At 39.2% G+C, this 22766-nt stretch overlaps 1 protein-coding gene across 5 annotated transcripts in view; it reads left to right on the top strand.

Moving 5' to 3' along the window:
- The window catches only part of tcf4 (transcription factor 4), a 224862-nt gene that overhangs the window by 17843 nt on the left and 184253 nt on the right, over window positions 1-22766 (top strand). The gene's annotated exons all lie outside the window — the stretch shown is intronic.

Raw genomic sequence — 22766 nt, 5'->3', positions numbered from 1 at the left:
CACTTCAACGCAGCGGGTGACGCCCCCACTGCCACCCTCTTGTCTCTATTCAGTCAAATCTGCCTCCGTTACGCTCGTCACTCAAAAACACCCTGTCTGATCTTTCAAAATAGAGATGGAGAGCAGGAGCCAGTCGCTTAATACCTCACCCTCCCACCATCTCTCTGCCTCTAAGGCTGTTAAATTGTCTCATTTCCCCGGCAAGGCAATGCAGAACGACTTACAGAAACACCCAACCATGCTTTTAATTGTAGTGCGGATTAGGGATTAATAGGCATTTTTAGCCATAATGGCGAATATTATTAGCCCCATTTGCTTTTCTAATGCTAATAATGACTCTGCTAATAATGGCAGTGATTTCAGGGTTAGCGTCTGTGAGAACTCGGTGTGGATTTGTGCTTTTTTTCCAAAGCTCGGGAGATTGACGTGACACTTGCTTCAACGGGTCGACTCGTTACTGAGTCGAAGCTCCATATGTTTTCCCTAAAGACAATGCTGAGATGTGCTGAGCTGGATGGGGCTAGGTTTAGATTTTTTTTTTTTTTTCTTCAGTTTGGTCTCTTTGACTCAAGTTCACATTGTTTTACTAACCTTTTTGTCAGTTTGTTTTAGTGTTTTAGCATTTACTTTCAGCACGGTTAGATAAACTACAAGGCAAAAAATGAGCTGTAAACCCACACTGATACCATGTATGTAGTCATTAGGTTAAGTTAGACAATAATCCAGAGCAGTCTGAGTTCAGCTTGTTGAATAAAATCTGGTTTTGGTTATTTGAATTTACTTAAGTTTTATGAGGTGTGCATTAGATTAGTTGACAGTAGCTTTCTGTGTGTTTGTGTTTAGTTTGTTTCATGGTATAAGCTTTGTTTATTCACATATGGGTCTGAATATGTGTAAATGTCTGATGTCTAGGTTAAAACTGCACCAAATTTGATGGAAAAGTGGAGACATCTTAAAACTTGGTGAAAAAAAAATATAGACTGCTAGACAGCATGGCCAAGGTCAAAGAATGTCTAGGTTAAAACTTCTCACATTGAACATCTTAAAACTTGGTGAAAAAAAATATAGGCTGCTAGACAGCATGGCCAAGGTCAAAGGTCAAAGTGTTTATTTGTCATATGCAGTTAGGAAACGTGTTTCCCTGCACAATGAAATTCTTACTTTGCTGTCCACATGAATGCCACAAAATACAAATGAAATATAAAGTAGATAAATAAGTAACACAAAATCTAAGACACTTTAAGCAGCAAATGCAGCAATATAATAAAAATATATGAGAATATAATAAGAGAATATATGCTGCATGGGAGCAGCATGTGCAGCAGTCAACAGTCAATGTGCAATTATGCATGTGCAAACTGAGAATGTAAACAGTACAGGTCGACAGTACATGATGTATTTCCTGGTAATAAACTCCTCAGCTGTTTAAGAGTCTGATGGCAGAGGGAAGGAAAGAGTTTTTCAGTCTAGTGGTCCTGCATTTCACACTTCTAAACCTCTGGCCAGAGGGTGGGGAGGCAAACAGTCTGTGCTGGAGGTGGGTTGGATCTTTGAGGATGGAGGCAGCCTTCCTACGCACCCTGCAGTGCATGTCACTTTTGCTTCAGATGCATTTCAATCACATTATTCTCACATGCAGTTAGGATCTGCTTTACATTATTTGTAGTTGTTTGAAGTCTAACATTAGCTTTGTAATGATGCCGATATATGTATATATGTTAGCCAGCTACAGTACTTACACATCTAGCAGGCAGAAAGGCACATCAAATTTTAGTCCTTTTGATACTTCTAATGCTCTCCATCTCTGACATGCCAAACCTATGTTAACCCTGGTTTTGCCTCGTTCTTTGTCGAACTCCTTCTGTACTACAGTATATGGCCTCTTGGGTCTAAAAGCTCTGCTCCCATCCTGGGTTGTACCTGCACAGGGAACCTCCATGGTCTGTCTTTGAAATGCGCCATACTGATTTTGGCAATACAATACATATCACAATACAGGGGTTACAATTTGATACTGTAAATTGTGGTACTGTGAACAAAGCGATATGTTGCAATCATAACATAAGTAACACACCACCATGTGCATAAACTTTTTAATGCAATCTGAACAGGGATCTGCATTTGTCTTTAACTTTGAACAGCTAAATCTGAACAGGGATCTGCATTTGTCTTAGTCCCTGTAACATCCAACAACATAGCAGTACTTGGCATGTGAACTATTAATTAAAAACTGGTACTGCATTTTTGAGAATTGATACAATATCACAAAACATAATATCACAATATTGTATACTAACATACTATATAGTGTATTGGTATTTTCTTACACTCCTAATACTGGATTGAAAAATGCAACTTGTAACCTCGGATCACTGGGTCATGGTTGGGATTTTAACAACACTGCCAAGAGACAAGTAGAAATAAATACAAGGCCTGAAGATAGAGTGGGATGGGGGTTTAGTACAGCAGAGGGAACAAAGTTCTAGGCAATTTTTTACTTGATTTATCTGAATTTGTACTAAATCATAGTTAATGCAACTTTAAAGCTAAGATACATTTGGGGGAGAAATTAAGATTTGTTTAGATACCTTTTCATCAACTGTATTTGAAGATGCCATTAAAACAAACAATTAAATGTACAATATTTATTGAAATGCTATTGAAACAGTGATTATGTACAACCTAGCAGCCTAAAGAACATTTAAACTAAGATACCTACATGTCTTTTGACCTGCAAATCACCAGTGCAATGCTTATTTGGCTTTTAAGCTGAGTTTTAATGGTTATGAATGGATGTCAGCTAGCAAGCATGCCAGCAGTCAATGTGTGTGTGTGTTTTGCTGCTTTGAAGCACTTTGTAATAAGTTGACTAAATGTTGACGGATAGCCAGTGTTTAATTGCTGAGCTACAACAGCTTTTCACTGGACTTAGAAGCATCTGTTGTACACCTGCAGCAGGTCTGATTTTTATGTTCAAAGTATAAACCAGTCATTAACTGTGGAGAGTGGTTATGAAAGCAGATCGCACATTGAACAAAGGCGTTCGTAATATTTTCAAAGTGAAATCTACCAACTATTTGTTTTCTGTCTTAAATTGTCTTTCAAACTACAACTTTTTGTTGCCATTTGCGTGTCCTCTTCTAAAAAAGACCATATACATAGGTCATTTGTATAAGCACCTTATTAAGAACCATAGATGTGTTTTATTGTCAAGCCACATCTAGTGGTTGCATAACAGCACAACAGACATTGCTACAAAGTCATAAAATTCATGTAGGGAGGAGGTCAGAGTGGATGGATGGGTCAGTAAAACATAAGCACTGTTTACCTTTTTCAATCCAAAAGTCAGTGCTGTTTCTCATGACCACGACCATTTTATAATCTTGACAACCATGATGACATATCTTGTAACCTTGACAGGTTAATTAACCCAAATCATGAGCTTTTCTTAAAATCTTTGTCACATCATAAAGCTTAGTCTAGGCCTAAGTCTAAGCTTAGTCTTAGGTTTTTATGGTTGCTAATTCAGGACATTCTCTTATTCACCGTATCAAAGGACCAACAGCCTACAGTATATGGCTGTGTAGACTAGGGGACTTGTTGCATTTTCCTGACACTGACACAGGAAGATGATGTCCCACTTCTCAAGACTTCAAAGCTGTGATTGGCTTGGTTGTTTTTCCAACTGGGGAAACAGCTGGCAGTCAGTGCAAAACAAGATATAAGTGGATCACAAATCATAGATATGGTATAGAATATCTAACTACCATCATAAATGGAGCACACAGGCTAACAGAATACAGGAATGACTTGGATAGTATTCAAAATATCTTTTGGATATACTGTGTAGTCTGGATGATTTCATGATTTTAGACATAACCTGTTTAAAATGTTTAAGGTGTCATTAGATACCAGACAGCCAGTAAGAAACCTGCCTAGTTTTACATGGTGCCTTCAAATGAGGTCCTTTTTCTATGTTCATTGGAATGTTTGAATTACCCATTGATTGGGCATTTAGAAAATATACAGAAAACCACTTGACCATTCTTCTAAAGGCAACAAGGCAATATTTTCTTTTTTTTGCTTAATATCTAGCATATTGTGTATACAGTATATCTAGAACCAGTGCTACAGTAGCATGACTGCATTTTTATTAGCCACGGTATTAGCTAACTAGTTCTAAGGATGGCAGTATCAATCAGCTAGTCTACCACTTTGGTCAAGACTGAATTACATTAACATCTATTGAATGGATTGTCATGAAATGCGGTCCAGATATCAATGTTCCTCAGGGTTGAATTCTATCGACTACCCTGACTTTTCTTCTAGCACGACCAGCAGGTAAATGTTTTCACTTTCAAGTGAAATATTTTAGCATGAAGTAGTTCCCAGAAGATGAATCCTAATTATTTTATTGATCTTCTGAATTTACATTTCATGCCACCACATAGTTTGATATTTGTGGTTGTGAGTTGCATTTCTTAACTACTGGATGGATTGCCACAGTTGGTTGTGATCACTGTAGTTAGGTGTTAGTGGCAACATCTGGTCAGTATTAAAACATTTTTTAGACCTTGGTTTGTAACCAAATACTTCATATATATATATATTTTATTGCAAAAAAGCATGCTAACAAGCTAAACTAGGATGTTGAACAAGAACAACATTATACCTGTTAAACATCAGCAAAATACCATTCACAGAGCTAGTGGAGCTGTTCGCTCAGGTTTGACTTATTAGTTATATTCACAAGTATCAGTATCTTTTATTTTCCTATTCATTCACACAATTTGCTCATCTACTCTTCCTGCAATCAGCTGAAGGTGACTGAATACCTACCCTCCCCCCTGTGGTGTACATGGTTTTTCTTCATCTTTAGTATCTTTTGGTAAAACTTCACCGCTCTGGGCCCCCTTGCCACCGGTAAACAGCCCTTCTCCTTGCTCCGCGGTCGGTCTGTGACGTCTGCGAGGTGTTGTGTGTTTCGGCACTCGCTCGCACACCTGTTTGCTTGTACCGGTGGCGGCACAATTGCAGTCACCGAGCCTAATTGCTCAGTCCTTAAAAAATAAAGAGACAGGGAACATCAACCAGCCTGCCTGGCAATTACAGCGGCGCTCAACACTTCTCCGCAACGAACACCACTCCAATTAGAGGCAGCCAACTTATTCTGGGAGGTGGATGTGTGTGTGTGTGTGTGTGTGTGTGTTTATGCTTGCACAGTAAGTGCAAGTGTGTGACAAGCTAAATTGTTTTGGGAATTTAATGTGGAAACTTGTGTGTTTTGTGTGTTGTGTATGTGGCAGATGAGGGGTAAAAATGTGTGTAGGTGGATGTGTGTGTGGCTAAAGTGAAAAGCAGAAGAAGCGTGTTATGGAGAAATTGTGGCTGTTAATTGAAAACACAAGGATTGTGAATGAAATTAAATCAAACGCGATGCAGTCTGACCAGCGGATTCCACTCATGTTTTCTTGCTCTTTCTCCTTGCTGTTTTTGCGCTGTCACTCCTCTTTTTCTGCTGCTCTTCCTCACCAGCCTCTTCTTCCTTCCTCCTCTGTACTTGCATTTCCTTTGTCCTTGCTTCTTCTTTCCTACGACACTCTCGCCTCTCTTCATCCTCATGCTTTTCCTCCATCTTCATCTCTTTTTCCTCTGACTCCTCTTTTTGCTCTTCAGCCTGACCCTTCCACTTGAGCTTAATTCCCATCTTAGTCCCATCATAGTCCTTTATCCTTTAACTTCCATGCCCCTCATGCTTCTGTTTGCCATTCTTTTTCATACTGTCTTCCTCAGCTTCATCTTCTTTCTTAGTATTGCTACACTATTGCTCTTTCCATTTACTTTCTTCTTCTTTAGTCTTATTTTTTGTTCCTTATTATTTATACTCCTCTCTTGGCTACTCTTCATTATGGTCTTCCCCCTCCTTCATTCATTCTTCCTTCATCACACTGTCTTCTCCCTCCTTACTGTTTTCTTTCGTTCCCCACACACCTTCCCTTTTTCTTCATCTCTCATTCCTCTCTTCATTCTCTCACCTCTTCTTCACCTTCCTGTTTTCAGCAGCCCTCATCCTCCCTTCTCCTCCTTCACTGTTTTTCTTTTCTTGTTAACAGCCCTCATCCTCCCTTCTCCTTCACTGTTTTTCTTTTCTTGTTATATTTTTGGACATATATTGCTTTTATTAGTAAGTGGGTCATGGAGACATGGACAGGAAACAAAGGAGACAGAGAAAGGGGGAGACCTGCGGTGAATCTTCTTCCTGCCACCCATTCTCTTCCTCAGTTTTGTAAAGTCTCCTTACATTCTTCTGTTTTTTTAGTTTTGCTTCTTCATTCTCTTTGTGTTCTTTCCTCTTCCTTGTCCTCATCACAGGTTCCCAGCTTCAGTTAAACTAGCAAACTGTTGTTGACTCATTTATTGTCCTGGTACTGTTTGACTACATACAGAGTATTTAAGCACTTTCAGTGCAAAACATCCTGTGGTCATCTGATTAGTTTGTTGTTTTTTGTTTTAACATTGTATTTCCCTTCAACCTTCAATATGTACTGTTTCCTCCTGCTTTTTTTTTCACGCTTCCTATTGCACTTCCTCCACTTTGACTTCAACACAAAGCATAAACATGTAGGCAGTAAAATCTGACCTCAAGGGTCAGTGCAGAAGAACTGTAATATAGTTTAGAATATAGTTGTAAGGTCATAAAACTCACAAAGAATATCACAAAGCAGCCTTGATGAAAGTTATATTTCTAAAATTTGTCCTATGTTTGACTATTAAACATGAGGCTACAGCCAGCTGCAAGTTAGCTTAGCGTAGCATAAAGGCTGGCACTGTCCAAAGGTACCACCACCTGGAAAGCTCAGTACTTAACTGGGCACAGTAACATTCTGGACTCTCCGTTGGTTAGCTGGGAACATGCACCCATATACTGTAAAACTGCAAAGCTTTAACAGAGCCAGAGTAGCTGATTCCTCTTGTTTCCAGTTTTTGTGGTAAGCTACAAGAAGATGGCTGTGGCATCATATTTAATAAATGAGTTTGAGAGTGATATGGATCTTCTCATCTAACACTAGGACTGAAAGTAAACTGTGTATACGCATGTCTTAAAATGTTGCTTTGTAAACTATATACTGTATGTAAACCAAAACCATACACCAACACCGTGGTTCACTTTTTGATAGCCGTTTCTCCCTTGTACATACATTTGCTTAAAAATGATATAAAACGATACTTTAACTTCAGATCTTGCCTCATGGTAATCTAGTTTAGACATTATTTATTAATAATAATAATAATAATAAAGCTTTACTTATATAGCACTTTACACCTCCTGGGAGCACAAAGTGCTGCACAATAGAACATGTGTATCAACTGAAAAAACAATACTAGAACAATAAAACCTAAGCAAGAATAAAACACAAATTTCCAAAATCAGAGCAATAAAAACTTCCCTATCAAGATACAAATAGCATAAAACAAAAAGTTAAAAGACGTCCCTTCGGGACAAAGAAAACGGATTAAACACCAATGGCCTGTTTAAAAAGGTGAGTTTTTAAAGTTGACTTAAACACCGCTAGCTTGGTTATGGACCGAAGCTCTACCTGAGAAGCGCACAGCTCTGCGCGGAGCATAGATAGATAGCAGATCCAACAGGTATGGCGGAGAAAGGCTATATAAAGCCTTAAAAACAAATAGCAACATCTTAAACTGAACTCTCCACTGTACTGGCAACCAGTGTAGGGAGAGAGGGACGGGGGTGATGTGGGCATACCTGGGAGTGTTCGACAGCAGCCAAGCCACAGCATTTTGGACCAGTTGAAGCTTCCGAAGCAAAGATTAAGAAATTCCAACATAGAGGGCATTAGAGTAGTTTAGTCGTGAAGTGATAAAAGCGTGGTTTAATTCTGCATGCAACAAGAAGGGCTTCACATTTAAATTAATGGTTACAGATCAAACAAGAATCGCTAAGAGCTGACGAGTTAGGACTCTTTGTGGTGCAGAATTAACAAAATGTAATATGTGTTTTTTCAAATTTGAGTGAAGAGTGGGCTTCAGGTATAGCCCATAGCTAACTCACTAACTCTACCCTGTTTGCATCGCCCGAAGCATCATGTGTGCTCTATTCTGTCCTAAAATTCTACAGATATGTAGTGTGTTTTAAGCATCTGTGGAGATATGATGCTAATACAAAATACCAAATGATAGCCTTTGAGTTGCGTCATTTATTATGGAAATAACAAAATATGACATGCCTAGCTAAAACATTTAGTGACTACAACATAAGGCTGCAAGTAAAGAGAGTGAAAACAGAAGCTGCACAGGGCTCAACAGGTTTATTATCTGAGAGAAGGATTAGGAAAAGGAAGGGGAGAAAAAGAACAGGAGGAAATAAAGGGAGAGAAGGAAGGATATGATGAAGATGGAGAGGAAATCCCACACGACATCATGGGCTGATAGCCACTATAATACATTGCTTTCTTTTTTCAGATGTTTTTCCTTCCATTTGTTTTCCATAACCCAGTTTGCAGCTATATATCAAAGCACGAAACCCACTGTAAGTGATATAACAGGAATTTTATTTAGGCTATCTTAATAAATTTTAAATTAAGAACATCCTGTTTTCTTCCTCATCTTGTGCACCTCCATACTCTGTTTCTCCTTTGTCCCTTTCTACTCAAAATCATTCACAGCAAAATGAAACTGAACTGATACAGCACAGATTTGCAGCCTTTACATATATTCTCTTCATAGAGTCTAAGTGTTGAGAATCTGTTAGTTGAAGGTGTTTAGTGTACAAATGTGATTTGAGCTGATTTGCCAGAGACACACTGAACCTTCACACCGCAGAGATCAGCGGGTTAAACCATCTGTTTCAGAGTTTGGGGTGGGAGAGAGGAGGAGAGCAGTGTGATGGTTCATCCTAGCTTTTGTTTTATTCTCAGTCTTTGGCAGCACTGGCTCCAGAGTGGCACTGCCAAGTCCCTGTGTGTGTGTGTGTGCACAAGTGTATGGAAGACAGAGATTTTCCAACCAACCCCCCATCCCCCATACACACATACTGACATACGTGCACAAACACACACACACACACAAACTGTAAATTGTCTGGAACACCCCTTGTGCCATCTGGTCTTGTGACGGGCCAGACTGTGTGTATGCATTTTGTGTGCTATTGTTCATGTGTGTCTGTGTATGGAGAGGGAGAGAAAAAAAGAGAGTGCATGGGTGTTGTGTTTTGTGTGTGTATGGCATTATTGTGTTTTTGTTCATCCATGTAAAAAAGTTTAACAAAGGGGGGGGAAAAACCTCCCCAAAACACACACTTTCTCTCTATCACACAGTCAAACACACACACACACACACATACACCACATCACAACAATATCAGCAGTAAATTTATGCCACCATCTCAGGCCGTGTTTGTGTTAATTTGGATGTTCTTCCCTAACATTTAATTGGTGTTTTAGTCCAGTGTGAAACTAGTTTACGCCACAGAGTCCCAGTGATTTTTGTCTTGGTTTAGACATATTTCTAATGAAGTCTGAAGGACAAGAGTAAGATTTGTGAATAGAACGAAGCTGAGCCCTATTTAAGTTCCCTTGAGCAAGACAGAGATTGTACTGTATGCATTTCTGTAGCTGGTCCTGACCTTTGATCTTTGATGCTGTGAATTTGCCTTGATCAGTTGAATTTTGTTACCGGATTGGTTTGATCTGCTAAAGGCCTGAGATTTGACAGGAATGTTGAATGACTAATTTTTATGCATTTATTTCTTTAACCTTTATTTAGAATCATATTAGTATCATATTGGTGTTTTTGTTACTTTTCCACACGCTGACATTCTGAGCTGCTTGGTATTTTCTACATATTTGGGTTAAGTGCCTTGCTAAAGTGGCATCTCAGCTGCTACTGATCAGGAAATGAAAAGAAAAAGACAATGTGTTCCCTTAGAAAGGAAGGTAGAAAGGAATGACTGGTATGCCAATTTGAACCAGCAACTTTCCACTAAATCTCCTAAGGCAGTGTTACACTAAGGATTTCCAGCTAACCTGTACAGTGTTGGTGCCTTGCTCAGAGGGACTGAGCTACAAATTGAGCATTTCATTGATAAAACAATGAATTTTGGCATGTGCATACACAGTGAATGTAGCAAGGACAGAAAGCTGATGAGAGATGATTTAGAAGATCTAGACTCCCTTTGTGTGAGACACATGCAGGTTGACCTAAAGAGACCAGACCCGCTTCTTCCTCATTGGCTAAAGAACATCTGGCAGTGTGTGTGTGTGTGTGTGTGTGTGAGAGAGAGAGATCTCTCCCCTCTCACATTCCACACTGTCAGGACTGAATAGCAAGAACTCCTCACTCCAAACAATTCTCTCTATCTCTCTCTCTGATGCTGACTCTTTTCACTTTTTGCTCTTTTCATTCTTTTTTCTTTTTCCATTGTTTTATTTTGTTGCTTCTTCCTCTTTCTTTTTTCTGCCTGCCCATTCGTTCCTACTCTCTCTCACCCCTGACTTATTTTTCTACTTCTTTTCTTCCCACTCGTCCTCTCTATCCAACTGAAACTTGACAGCAAACTGTCTTCTCCTTTGCATTCTACTTTATAAACCTGTAGTGTCAGGCTTGTTTTGAATCACTTCAGATGTGACTTGGGTATCCCCTAAAGGATTAGTTCTGACAAACTTTAGACTTGTGCTTAAGACTTCATTTGAAACCTGCTTTGACAAACCTGAGCCCCATTTTCAACCTAATTTTAAGTTACTCCAGACTTGGATAACACTTCACTTGGACTTTCTCCAGCTAGTTCAGACTTAAACGAGACTTGCTTTGACAAACCTCAGACTTGTGTAGGACTTGAATTAAATCATTGTCTTGAGCTTTAGATCTGTCTTTGTGGCAACTGTAAAACATGACTTATTCTAAATGACTTGCCTCTAAAAGAGTTGTAAACAGCTGTGTTTGGACTAGAATCACACTCAAAGGTTTTTCTTTTCAGTCTTCTAAACTGGCTGCTTCACTGTGCTGAATTATCCATGCACTGACATGGAATGTTAATTGAAAAAAGTTGGGAATTACTGTTGTGTATTTGTGACTGTTTGTCTTATTTCACAGCTTTGTGTTTGCAATAACTTCAGGCTAAAACCTCCATGTCCACACAGTGCTTTTAGCCTTTGGTTAAGAGGATGTTAAAGAGGACATTAGTATTTTTTTCATAGTTTTTTCCTCTCAACTTTCCTCTTTTCTCTCATTTTCCGGCCTGCTGCCTGTTGGATGGCCATCCTTCGACAGCTTGAAACCATTTGAAGGACCAATTATCCAATAAATGCAGCTTTATGAAGTTGTTTCCCTGCTGCTGTGTTCTTGGAAGGCAGAGGTGTATATCAACAAGATTTACAACACTGGAGCTTTGAAAGAAATAACCACCATTTGGAATGACAAGATACTTACTTCTGCAAAATAAACAAACACATTTGCATTATTGTATTTTATTATCATGGTTGCCAATCCAAATTCAAAAGTGGTTTAGAAAAAAAAAGAAAAAAGAAACTAAAGATTTGGTTTACAAAATGAAAGGCTCACAACACAAGACGCAGCCAAAAATATATGGATATGGCCAGCCAACCATTATCAAGTCAGTATCATGGTCATTCATATGTTGCTGTAACACCTTCTACTCTTCAGGAAAGGCTTTCTACAAGATTGTTGGCCACTAGTGTTGGGCCTGATTAGGTCTGATTCAAAGTCAGTGTTCCAGTTTAGGTGTTGGCTCAGGTGTTTGAGGTCAGAACAAGCAAGTTCTTCCACATCAAAGTGGGAAAAACCATTACTTGGACCTGGCTTTGTGCAATAAGGCATTGTCATGTTTAAACAGTGATTGTGCTTCCCCAAACTGAAGGAAACCATGGTTGTCGAAACCATTGTATGCTAGAGCATTAAGATTTACCATTTGGTAAATGGTAAATGGACAGTATTTATATAGCGCAAATTTCACAGTGTGTTGCACTGGCCAAAGCGCTTTACAGATTCATTTATTATTTCTGGGCTCAAAGTGATTTTCACCAGAACAGTTTTTCTGCAAACATGATGAAAGTAAACCTCTTTGTCACAATTCAAAACATCACAACTGGACACCTTTGTCTCAGTTCCACATTGCCCATGTCTACTTGTGAACTATGATCTTTTACTTGTGTTTTTTGTTGCTTGAATGCTGCAACCCACTTCTTTAAGAGCACCCGCCTGTGTATTGAGTGCATCAGCGCAGCACTATACATTTCTTTTTTCTTTCATTCTTCAGCTGGTATAACTCTTTCAGACAGAAGGGTGGGGTCAGAGATTTTAAACACTTCAGTCCGGACTGAGGAAGCAGAACTAATTGCTCCACTGAATCCGTAAGAGAGGGGGCAAAGAAAAACCAGGGGTCTGTCACTTCAACATGTGTGTGTGCCAGAAAATAAGCCTGTCGGCTTGAACTGATTGAATTTCTGTGTTTGTTTGATCGGGTAGATGTGCTTAAGACCACCTTGTTGGCCCAAATGGATAATTTCTTGTACCTCTCTGATAAAAGTACCATCTGTGTTTTGGAGGCAGGAATTTGTAAAAAGGTCAGTAAATCTTCATTATGAAGCATGGCCGTATTTTCAGGGAAACAGGCGCTCCACTCCCTCTTTCCTCAATAAACTATTTCCTTTACTGAAAAGAGGGTTTAGGCTGCAAGAGCTGAGGAGTCTTTACCTTTTCAGGTGGATACTCTGCACCCAGAATTTCAGACATAAATTTAAATTCAGTTTTTATTTGAAGTTGGAAACAGCACAGTCTGGATCAACAGCATGTGTTTAATCTAGCCTAGTTTGATGACTGTAAGCAGAGGGAAACTGCTAGCTACTAGCCTAGCTCCACTGAAAAATAAATAAACAAATAAATTCCATTCCAGCAGTAATTTATCTTGTTTATTGAATAGAAAAATAAAAAAAGAGCCACTGTGTCTTTAGTGGGGATGGAGTGTAATGGGAAAGAATTTTCACCAGGGACTGAGATATTGATCTACACCTGCTGGGAGCAGTGACTGCACACACATCTCAAAAGTCCAGGTTTGACAATTGGTAATCCTACTTTAGTTTTTGTTCACTGACTCTGCTGTCAACAAAACAGTCCAAATTCCTGGACTGATAGATTACTTGAATGTGAGCTACAGTAACAAGACTTTTGAGATGCTACATCTCCAGCCGTTACTATTCACTAAATAGCTCCAACGCTAGCTGCTACTAAAACTACAATGCCTCTACACCTGCTCAATAAAAAACATTTTAATCATAAAACGTTGGACTTAATGGGAGCAGTTTCCCTGTTTCCAGCTTGTCTGTAGGCTAGACATGTTCTGGATGCATCACTCTACTAGACCCACAGAGATGAAGCCAGACATCCATCTTCTACGTGGGCACTCGGTATGATGAACAAGAGGGTTTCCCAACCATTACACACATACTGTAGCACTCTGATATTATTGAGCTTCTAATTCTAAAACAATGGGCTTCAGAGATTTCATGAGATTTCAAACCTAACTGCAGGGATTTGCTTCCATTTAGTCACAAGAACATTAGTGAGGTCCGCTACTGATGTTAAGTGGTAAAGTCCAAATCTCCATCAGTTTTCCAGTTCATTCCAATGGCCAGAGGTGGAAAGTAACTAAGTACATTTAATCAGGTACGGTACTTAAGTACACTTTTGAAAGAAGATTTCTAATCATTGGACCTCCTTTGGGCCAAAACCAGGACAAACAACCCCACATGCTTTTAGTCATATAATGTGTTTAAGTATATTCAAGTGCTTAAAGCCTAAGCAAAGTTTTTATTTTTCCAAGCTACCATCCTATATGTACTGTAGAAGTGTGTGTATGTCATAGAGCGTGATCTACATGTGCACAGACGGTCTCATTTGGCTGCTTTTTTGTAAGAATGTAACCTGAGGCTCACACACACATAGGCGTTCCCACTGTCCCTCTCACGCCCTGTCTCTTTCTTTCTCAGATGTAAGCCTTTTGTCTGTCCTCAACCTCTGTTTTTTTTCCCTCCTCCTCAGTCGTTGCAGGTGTTCATCATGAGGCAATAAAACAAGTAGTGACTGTTCTCCATCCCAAACACGGCCCCCGCTCATGTGGCTGCAGACCCTCTACCCCCAACCCTGCTCTACATTTACTCAGCTCTTTCTTATTTATAGCTCTGCCTGTTTGAAGCGTGTGTGTATATAACATGCGTGCAGTGAGTCATTTTGCATAAAACCTCTCATACAGCTCCCGTATGTCTTTTCTGTCCATCCAGAGAGATTTCATAACATTGTCTCTATTTGTCATGTGTATCTACCACACTGATGTTAAGAACCAACATGATTGCAGTTAGTTGTTTTTGATGTGCAGCTAAGTGGTCTAAGGGGGCATATTCATTCCTAAGAAAGTCGGTCAGTGGCACAGTAATTCTTTGTATTTTGAGAGGCCATTTATAAGAAATTACCCAGATGTTCTGCATTCCATGTTTTGGGCCTATAGAACATGCACATTTACATAAAGCCAAGATGGTTGGCACCGTGCACACATGAAAGGGATAAAATAAAAGAAATGTGACCTGATTATATCACTACATGAAAGGCTAAGAGATCACTACAGTGATTACAATTCATCCTGAGGAGAACATGAAATGTCTGTAGAAAAACTCATCGAAATCCATCCATGAGTTGTTGAGATACTTCACAAATCCACAAATGTCCACTCCACTTGTTGGCAGCACTGAAAAGTCAGGGGATCACCTAAATCATTTGGTTTCATTTTTTGGGGACCCTAAATATGCTATTTGTACAGAATATCAGGTAATCTAATGTGTGTTCAGATATTTCAGTCACTTGTAAGGAGAAAGTGATTTGCTGACTTAGTGCCAAAGTACATCTCTCCTGAAAATATGCTACTTCACATATATTTCTCTTAGTCTGACCAATACTGCAGATTTTTTTTTTAAATGCATGCTCACATCTTTGAACAACACTGTATTTTTCACTTCATAATGCATGAAAGTGTTTTGAATAAGTGACAGCTCTGGGTAGTAGGTCGACCAGCTTAGCACCAGGACTCTTATTACAGAGCCATGCTGTTGGTGCAGAATGTGGTTTGACATTGTCGTGCTTAAATAAATAAGGCCTTCCCATATGTTGCTCCAAAACCTCCATATATTGCTCAGCCTTAATGGTGCTTTCACAGATGTTAAAGTGCACTATGCTGGGTGCTGGGTTTTAACATGCGCTGATAACAAGCCGGATAGTCCTTCTCCTCTTTAACCTAGTGGGTGCGGCATCTATGATTTCCAGATGCAGTTTCCGATTCTGACTTGTCAGGCCAGAGGACAGTTTTCCACTTTGCCTCAGTGCCTCTTAAATTGTTTTGATTCCAGAGAAGGTGGTGCCATGTCTGGACCTTGTCTATATATTGTTGTTGTTGTTGTTTTGCATTGCAGAGTTGTAACTTGTATTTGTGGATGCAGTGATGAATCATGTTCACTGACGGTGGTTTCTAGAGGTGTTTCTGAACCCATGCAGTGATTTTCACTACAGAATTGTGTATGTTTTTAATGCAGTGTTGCCTGATGGGCAGATCGTGGCCATTTACTGTTGGCTTTCAGCCTTGTCCTTGGCTTACAGAGATTTCTCTGGATTCTCCAAAGCTTTTAAAAAAATACCATGTACATAAGATGATAACAAACCCAAATTGTGTACAATTTATAATGAGAAACATTATTCTTAAATTGCTGAACTATTTGCCACAGAGTGGTGAAGCACACTCCAAAGACACAACCTCTCAAGGATGTTATTTTTATACCCAATCGTGATGCTGGCCTGATGTCAAAAGAAACCGACATGTAAGTAGCTGTAAGGTGTTCCACCAGGCGCTATTTTAGCATTCCACAGCTTTTCCAGTCATTAGTTGTCTCTGACTTAACTTCTTTGGAACATGTTGCTGGTGTCAAATTCTGAATAAAGTGATGTATACCAAATATAAAAAATATACTGTTTTAATTTGAACATTAAATGTCTTATCCTTGTACAGAGGGTTTTCACAACATTTCATTTGGTTTGTAATATGCAGGCTTGTACTTGTGGGAAAACCAGGAGCCCACTAACTTTGTAAGGACACATCACTGCAGTCCCCGCAATGTGTTCATCAATGTTTAATACAGATAAGGATAATCACCTTTATTAGCCAAGTATGTTGCACACAAGGAATTTGTTTCCGGTACAGAATCGAGGCAGCCATCTGCGGCGCCAACTCAACCGATGGTTCTAACCATTGGGGGCAACGGGGGGGTTCAGTGTCTTGCCCAAGGACACTTTGACACGTGGACCGCCTCTCCCAGGCGGAGAGAAGACTGCTCTACCCACCGCACCACTGTCGCCCCCAACAATGCAGTGTAAATTTAGCATAAGAGGCTTTTCGTGCTTTGCGTGTCTTGCCTGTCAGTTAAGGTAGAGTGATGTAATTTTCGTCATCTTCCCAGATCCACGAGGGCACACGTGAACTCTGTGTGGACATGAGGTTTATGTAGGGACCTTGTAAGTGACAAAAACAAGGATGTTTGAGTGCGTGTATATGTATTATAGTGTCTAGACCAGGCCACAGTTCTCTTTAATAGTAATAATGTGAAATGTGAAGCAGCAGGTTCTGGTCTCTGTTAACATAATGGCTGCAGTTATAGATTCTGACAGACACACACACACACATTTAAACGCCAAGACAGTGTTGACTGTGCATCTGAACTGCACAGCCACCAAGCAGAAAAAGTAAAACCTGCTTGGGCGTACTAAAAGCACTAATGGTCCACTGCAAGTGTGACTTGTTTTCTTTACTAGATCCATCGGCTGAAATAATACATGATTTCATAAAAGGACTACGACTGACTGCTGCATTATCTTTTGTTTTGCAGTTGAACAAACAATTCCGTCGTTTGGTGCCAATGACAGTTCATGCCATCTTTTTGCACATGCTCAGGTCATGGCTGGATACTTTATTTAGAGAAGGAAAGCAGGAGCACCTTACATTAAAAAGAAAATTGTACAAAAATTGCTCTTATTATTTAGTAATGGGCATTTTTCTTCTTTTTTGTCATTTTTAATATCATGATAAGTATCGTATCATGGACTTCTTCTCTCATGGCAATCTTGTGAGTTTTTGGTACTGTCACATCCCTAATTTATAGTGCACCGTCCTAGGTTGCAATCTGTGTTCTCATAACCATATGTGACTGAAACCAAAACACAGAGTCAGTGTTTATGAGCCTAAGCCCAGTTAAAAACCTCCAGGAACACCGGCGGTCTGTTTGAAACTTAATTCAGTTTTGGCTTTAGATGACTGCTGTTGTTGTTTTGAAAACACGCACACACACACACGGACATACTTTAATATGTTTAGAGAGACAGAGCAGTAGAGCTCTCCTTCCTGCGTGCCCAGACATGCATTATGCGGTTTTCAAAGGGGAAGCCTTCACTTTAGTGTGTGTATGTGTGTGTGTGTGTGTGTTTGTGTGTGTGTATATGTGTGGGTGTGGGTGTTTTCTTGAGATCAATGCACTTATAGAGTGCAGCAAGTTTTGACTCCACACACACACTCTCCAGTGAGGCCTGTTCTTAGTCAAGTGTCACGCTCTACCCTTCTGACATCTGGTCTCTGAAACCTCTGGAGTCCCTGCCATGATGTGTGTGTGCTTGTGTGTGTGTGTGTTGAATTTCATGGACAAGTCTGTGTTTGATTAATGAGCCATTCCCTGTCTGTGTGGCAGACCCTGCCAATACACTTGTACTTATTGTAAACCAAACTCCTCCTGTTGTACTGGTTGTACGTGACCACAAGAACTGGTTTGAAACTTAAAGCTTCTCTGATAATACAAAGTGAGACACAATCTGTAACCTTAAGAAGGATGTATTTTATGTTTTATAGCTGTGTTTTTTTTGTAATATACTGCTGAAAAAGAATTGCTTTTGTACCAGTGCACGTCATCTGACTTGCAATTCAGCAGTGGTCACTGTGGTGAAGCCTCTCACAGGCCAGTGCTGCTTCTGGGGAAATGTTAGTAACAAGCTAGCAGCTGTGTTCATTTATTCTGGAGTTGGAGAGGTGGCACTGGCTCCAGAAATGTTTGTTCTCATTCTGTATTCCCAGTTCCATTTTTCCATGATATCCTCAGTGCTGTTTAACATCCTGAAAAACTGAACTCAAAACCAGCTGAACTGAGCAATGCACCATTCTGAACTGCTCAAATGTTTAAATTCGGAAAACGCATCTCAAACTGTGACTTGCAGTAGCTTGTTGAGATCACCTGACTAGTTTGTTTTATGTTCTCATAGTAGTGCCCCTTTGCTTCTTTGTTCAGCTTCTTTTGGTAAAAAAAAAAATGTTTATAACTTTTGCATGGTCCATTAGATATTTGTGTTTGTTTCCTCTTTTGAGTTGGGCAAGTCTACATACTTTTAACAGTAATCCTGCATTACATGTAACTGGGTATAACTGAGATGTGGGATTTTGCCAGGGAGCAAGCGTAGGTAGTTAGTTAGACTAACTGTCACCAGGAAAGTGCTGTCATTTTAAAAGTTTTAACAGTTTTTTAACAGTGTAGGATCCAGCATTTTAGGAGTTTAACTTAGACTAAGAACTAAAATTAACAATATTTTAGCCTCTGTTGCTGCTTCAGTTTTGACTGTTCTTTTCTAATCTGTCTCATGGATCACCTTTATGATAGAGCAGTTCTAAATCACTGGCATACCCCTTTTAAAACAATATTAAATGAATTAGTGAACTAAAACAGCTTGTTCCTGATGAACTAACACATGATAATTTTTTTAAGATAAACTGAAATTTTATTGATTCCTAAGAAAATACAGTAAATTTCAAATACAGTATAATATTATTGTATTAAACCTGAAACATTAGCTAATCAATAAGTTCACTGTTGACAACAATTTCAATAACGCACTGTATGTTTTAAGTCATTTATCAATATAAAGTACCAGTTTTTGGTTCCAGTTTATGTAGTGCAAAAGTTTTTTTTTTTTTTTAAATTGTACATATTAAAATAATAATAATTTTCGGACTGTTATTCTATCAAAACTAGTAGTTGGATGATGTCATTTTGGACTTTGGGAAATTAAGGTGGATATTTTCCTACTATTTCCAAACAATTTACAAATACAGTAATGTAAATAATCATTACCATCACTGCAGTCCTAAGAAATGCAGAACTATAATCAATTACTTTATCCCCACAGAAAGAACAGGTGTTATAGACTTTCAACAGAGAAGAGAGCAGTATTTTCATAAAAGTAGAAGTGACATGTAAAACTTAGTTTTAAACCAAGTTTAGGTTTATGAAAGGCCGCTGTGGTTTGGGTTAAGTTGAAGCAGAGCTGAGGTCAAGGCTGAAGTCAGCTAACAAGAATTTTCCACAGCACCACCTTCATATACTGTAACTATCTGTGTACATCCTGTTTCTCTTTCTGTCAACTCCACCTGATTGTTTCCGACGGGGGAAGAACGTCTCTCACTGTTCTTTAGCAAAGGATATTTGCATTTTCGTACCTGATGCTTTTCCAACAAGCTCTGAAGCCTTTTCTAGGGCTCTGAAGTAGCCTCTGTTTTGGTTCAGTTTAGTTTCAGTAAAGGGGGTTTCAGGACATCCCAGGGGTATTTTAGGGGTTTCTGAGGGGCAAAATGAGGAACAACCTCATCAGAAAGTGAAAAATATGTGGTTGTATTGTATTTTTGACAAAGGGTTTTAGTGTTCTCACCATCAGCAGGGACGGTCCATGTTCTTGATCTTGTTTAGTTTTGGATTCAGTTACTTTGTGCTTCTTCTTTCTTACTGTTTTTCATTTTGTCCAGTCTTTCTGGTGATATTGAGTACACTTGAATTTTGCCCTTTTTTCAGACATTGGACTTTTGGTTTCAGTCCTGCCTTGTACATATTTACCATTCTATGTATTTTACCATGATATTTTAATTGCAACAAATATAAGGTAGTGCTTCCTTTTCTCTTTTACATCTGATTAAATATTGTTTATTTCAATCAGATGCTAAAGAAGTTAAAAATTTGAACTTTCCTTCAAATGTTACTATTGAAAAGAACAGAATCAGTGACAGGAGACAAGAAAAAAGGTAAAGGAGAAAGAAGGGATGAAGTGAAAATAAAAAATAAAGAAAAGAAGAGGTGTGGGATTGGGAAGGAGGAAGTCAAGAGGGAAGGACAGTTCTCACTGGGGAAAACCAGAGAAAACTCTCTCTCTCTCTCTCTGCATCTCTCCGTTAAATCTCACAAATTAAAGTGGTATTATCTTGAAATATTTAAAGGTTAGATGAATGTCGATAATGGATCTCGACAGCCATTAAGCTGTAATTGCTCTCTAATCTAGTTAGTGAAAGACATGGGATACCATTTTGCAACAAACACGAGGTGGGCGAGGGGGGCGGGGGTTTAGAGAGAGGGAGATGTGGTTGTCTTTTGTTTATTGATTTTAGTCTCAGCCTCTGATTTAAACCAGAGATGTTGTTCTCTGCATTAAGTCTTAATAAAACAAAAACAGAGCATGATTAACTGTTCAGAGAGAGAGAGAGAGAGAGAGAGAGAGAGGTAGGGGGCAAATAAAGAATATGAGAACAACAGACATTTAGAGGCCATGAAATCTAACAACAGTCACACGTCATTTTTTCTGAGGTTGCCTTGCAAATCAGCTGTTTCAAACTAAAAGCAAAACGACATAGGTTTTATTGTTGTCATGTGGTACATAATGAAATTACGGCCTAATTTCAACATGGGGAGTCAAAAAGTAAATCTGTTGGGTTGGGAGATGATTATTTAAAATATGAAAGAATGAAACAACAACAAATCTTGCACACTGACTCACATTATTAACAAGGTTTTAGTACTTACATCACCATCAGGTAGTCACAAATCACTTTAGTCACCTGCTGTGCCCCCACATTATTTTGTATAACTCACCTGGCAAGATTCCACCAGTCGGAGGACACCAGCAGAACTTTATTTATTGGGCACAGTCTTCTTTACTGCATTGGTTGCATTTGCACCTTGGTGGTCATGTGCAGAAAGATGCACATACACTATATAAATAAACCAGGGAACCGGTCATGTTCCTCAAAAGCACCATCAGTGGTCACAGGATGATGTAACTAGGTTTATATAACAGCATTAGAAAGGTTGGGACATTATTGCTAAGAAACAAATCAGGCATAATAAGAGATAAGATAGAGAGATAATGTGTAAACAAGTTACACATTATAGTGAAAATCTCACTATAGAGAAATTAGCAATCAATCTATTAAGTCACAAGTAAAATATCACAAATATTAGTAAAAAAATTTTATACAAAGATTAAAGGTGAAATTTAAGTCAAAGAATTATAATATATGTTGTATTAATGCAACAAAAAACTGCTTCATTTTCTCATTTTCTTAGTTTCTTTACCTACATTCTGGGGATCACAGGTCGGCAAGTGTTGGAAACGTAATTTGGAGTTTAATAACTTGTGTATGTTTGCTTTTCTGAGCAACATAGTCTTTTTGTCAAACATGTTAATTTTAGAGAATCCCAAATGTTTTCAGTAGCATACTGTGTGGCTGACCTTACTGCATCAGGTTTATGGGGTCAAGGCTGGGTTCAGTCCTTAGCAGAAGTGAACTCCAATGTGTAATTTCACACAAAAGTGTTCAGCATCTCCAGTAGAAGTCTTCACCAACCCAGCGTTGCCAACACACATTGGTGTTCAGGCCTCCTGGGATGCAAGCATGAGTGTTTGATACATACTGGGCATGGTCAGCAGAGAGGTGGGTTATGCTGCAGCAGTGGTTTGAGAAGTTCCTATGGGCACTGCTTTGATTCTGAGACTACAGTTGACCACAGCAGCTGTTTTCCATGAGTGGGTAGGAATTTTTCATTCAGGCCTACAGGGAGGTGGGGGTGGTTGAGACTCGCTATTTGACTCTCAAAGCAGTTTTTCAGTAAAGTATTTCTTTAAATATGAACTTATCTGCAATGTAATCTGTCCATGAGGAATTTTGAGGAGGATCCTGAGCATGTGAAGTTTTTGCTGAAAACACAGTGACAGGTCAGAACGTGTTTTCTGAATTTCAGTAGCCTCAGCAGGTGGGAGAGTATGAATAAACAACCTGTTTGACTCGTTGTAATCTGCTCTCTCTGTTATGGGACATCGCCGCAACCTGAATAATTTCTTCTACAAGGACTCTTCTTCTGCAGAAATCTAATCAACAAGTGCAGAGAGACTGAGAGAATGTCTGCAGGCGCTGTCTGTGTGTGTGTGCGCGTGCGTGCACTCTGCTTGTTTCTTAGTGTGTGTTGTAGCTCTGTGTGGGTGTGTTTTGCTGTTTTAGTCAGTTTGTGTCATGCTGGTTGTATCTCACTGTGTGTGTGTCTGTGTGTGTCCCTGCAGCCTTGCACCCATGCAGACATGCTAACTCGTTAACGGCTTCTCACTCCTCATTTCCAGAAAAGGAGGTGCCATCCAGGTGGCAATCCCACGATGCACCTCTCCCCAGTCGGCGTTAACGGTCGCTGTTGGTAACAACCTTGTCAGGGGATATAACGGAGAATCTGCTTTTTACTTTCTCTCTTCTCCAGTGGCACCTTTCAATAATCACTAACAAATTTTAAACCAATCAATATTTAATCATAAGTAATTATGATCTCAGTTCTGGTCAGGATTTGTTTCTC

The sequence above is a fragment of the Monopterus albus genome, unplaced genomic scaffold (assembly GCF_001952655.1).
Source record: "Monopterus albus unplaced genomic scaffold, M_albus_1.0 scaffold50.1, whole genome shotgun sequence".
In the NCBI taxonomy this organism is placed as follows: domain Eukaryota; kingdom Metazoa; phylum Chordata; class Actinopteri; order Synbranchiformes; family Synbranchidae; genus Monopterus; species Monopterus albus.
Note: the sequence above shows the minus strand (reverse complement) of the source record. Positions and strands in the feature narration are given on the sequence as shown.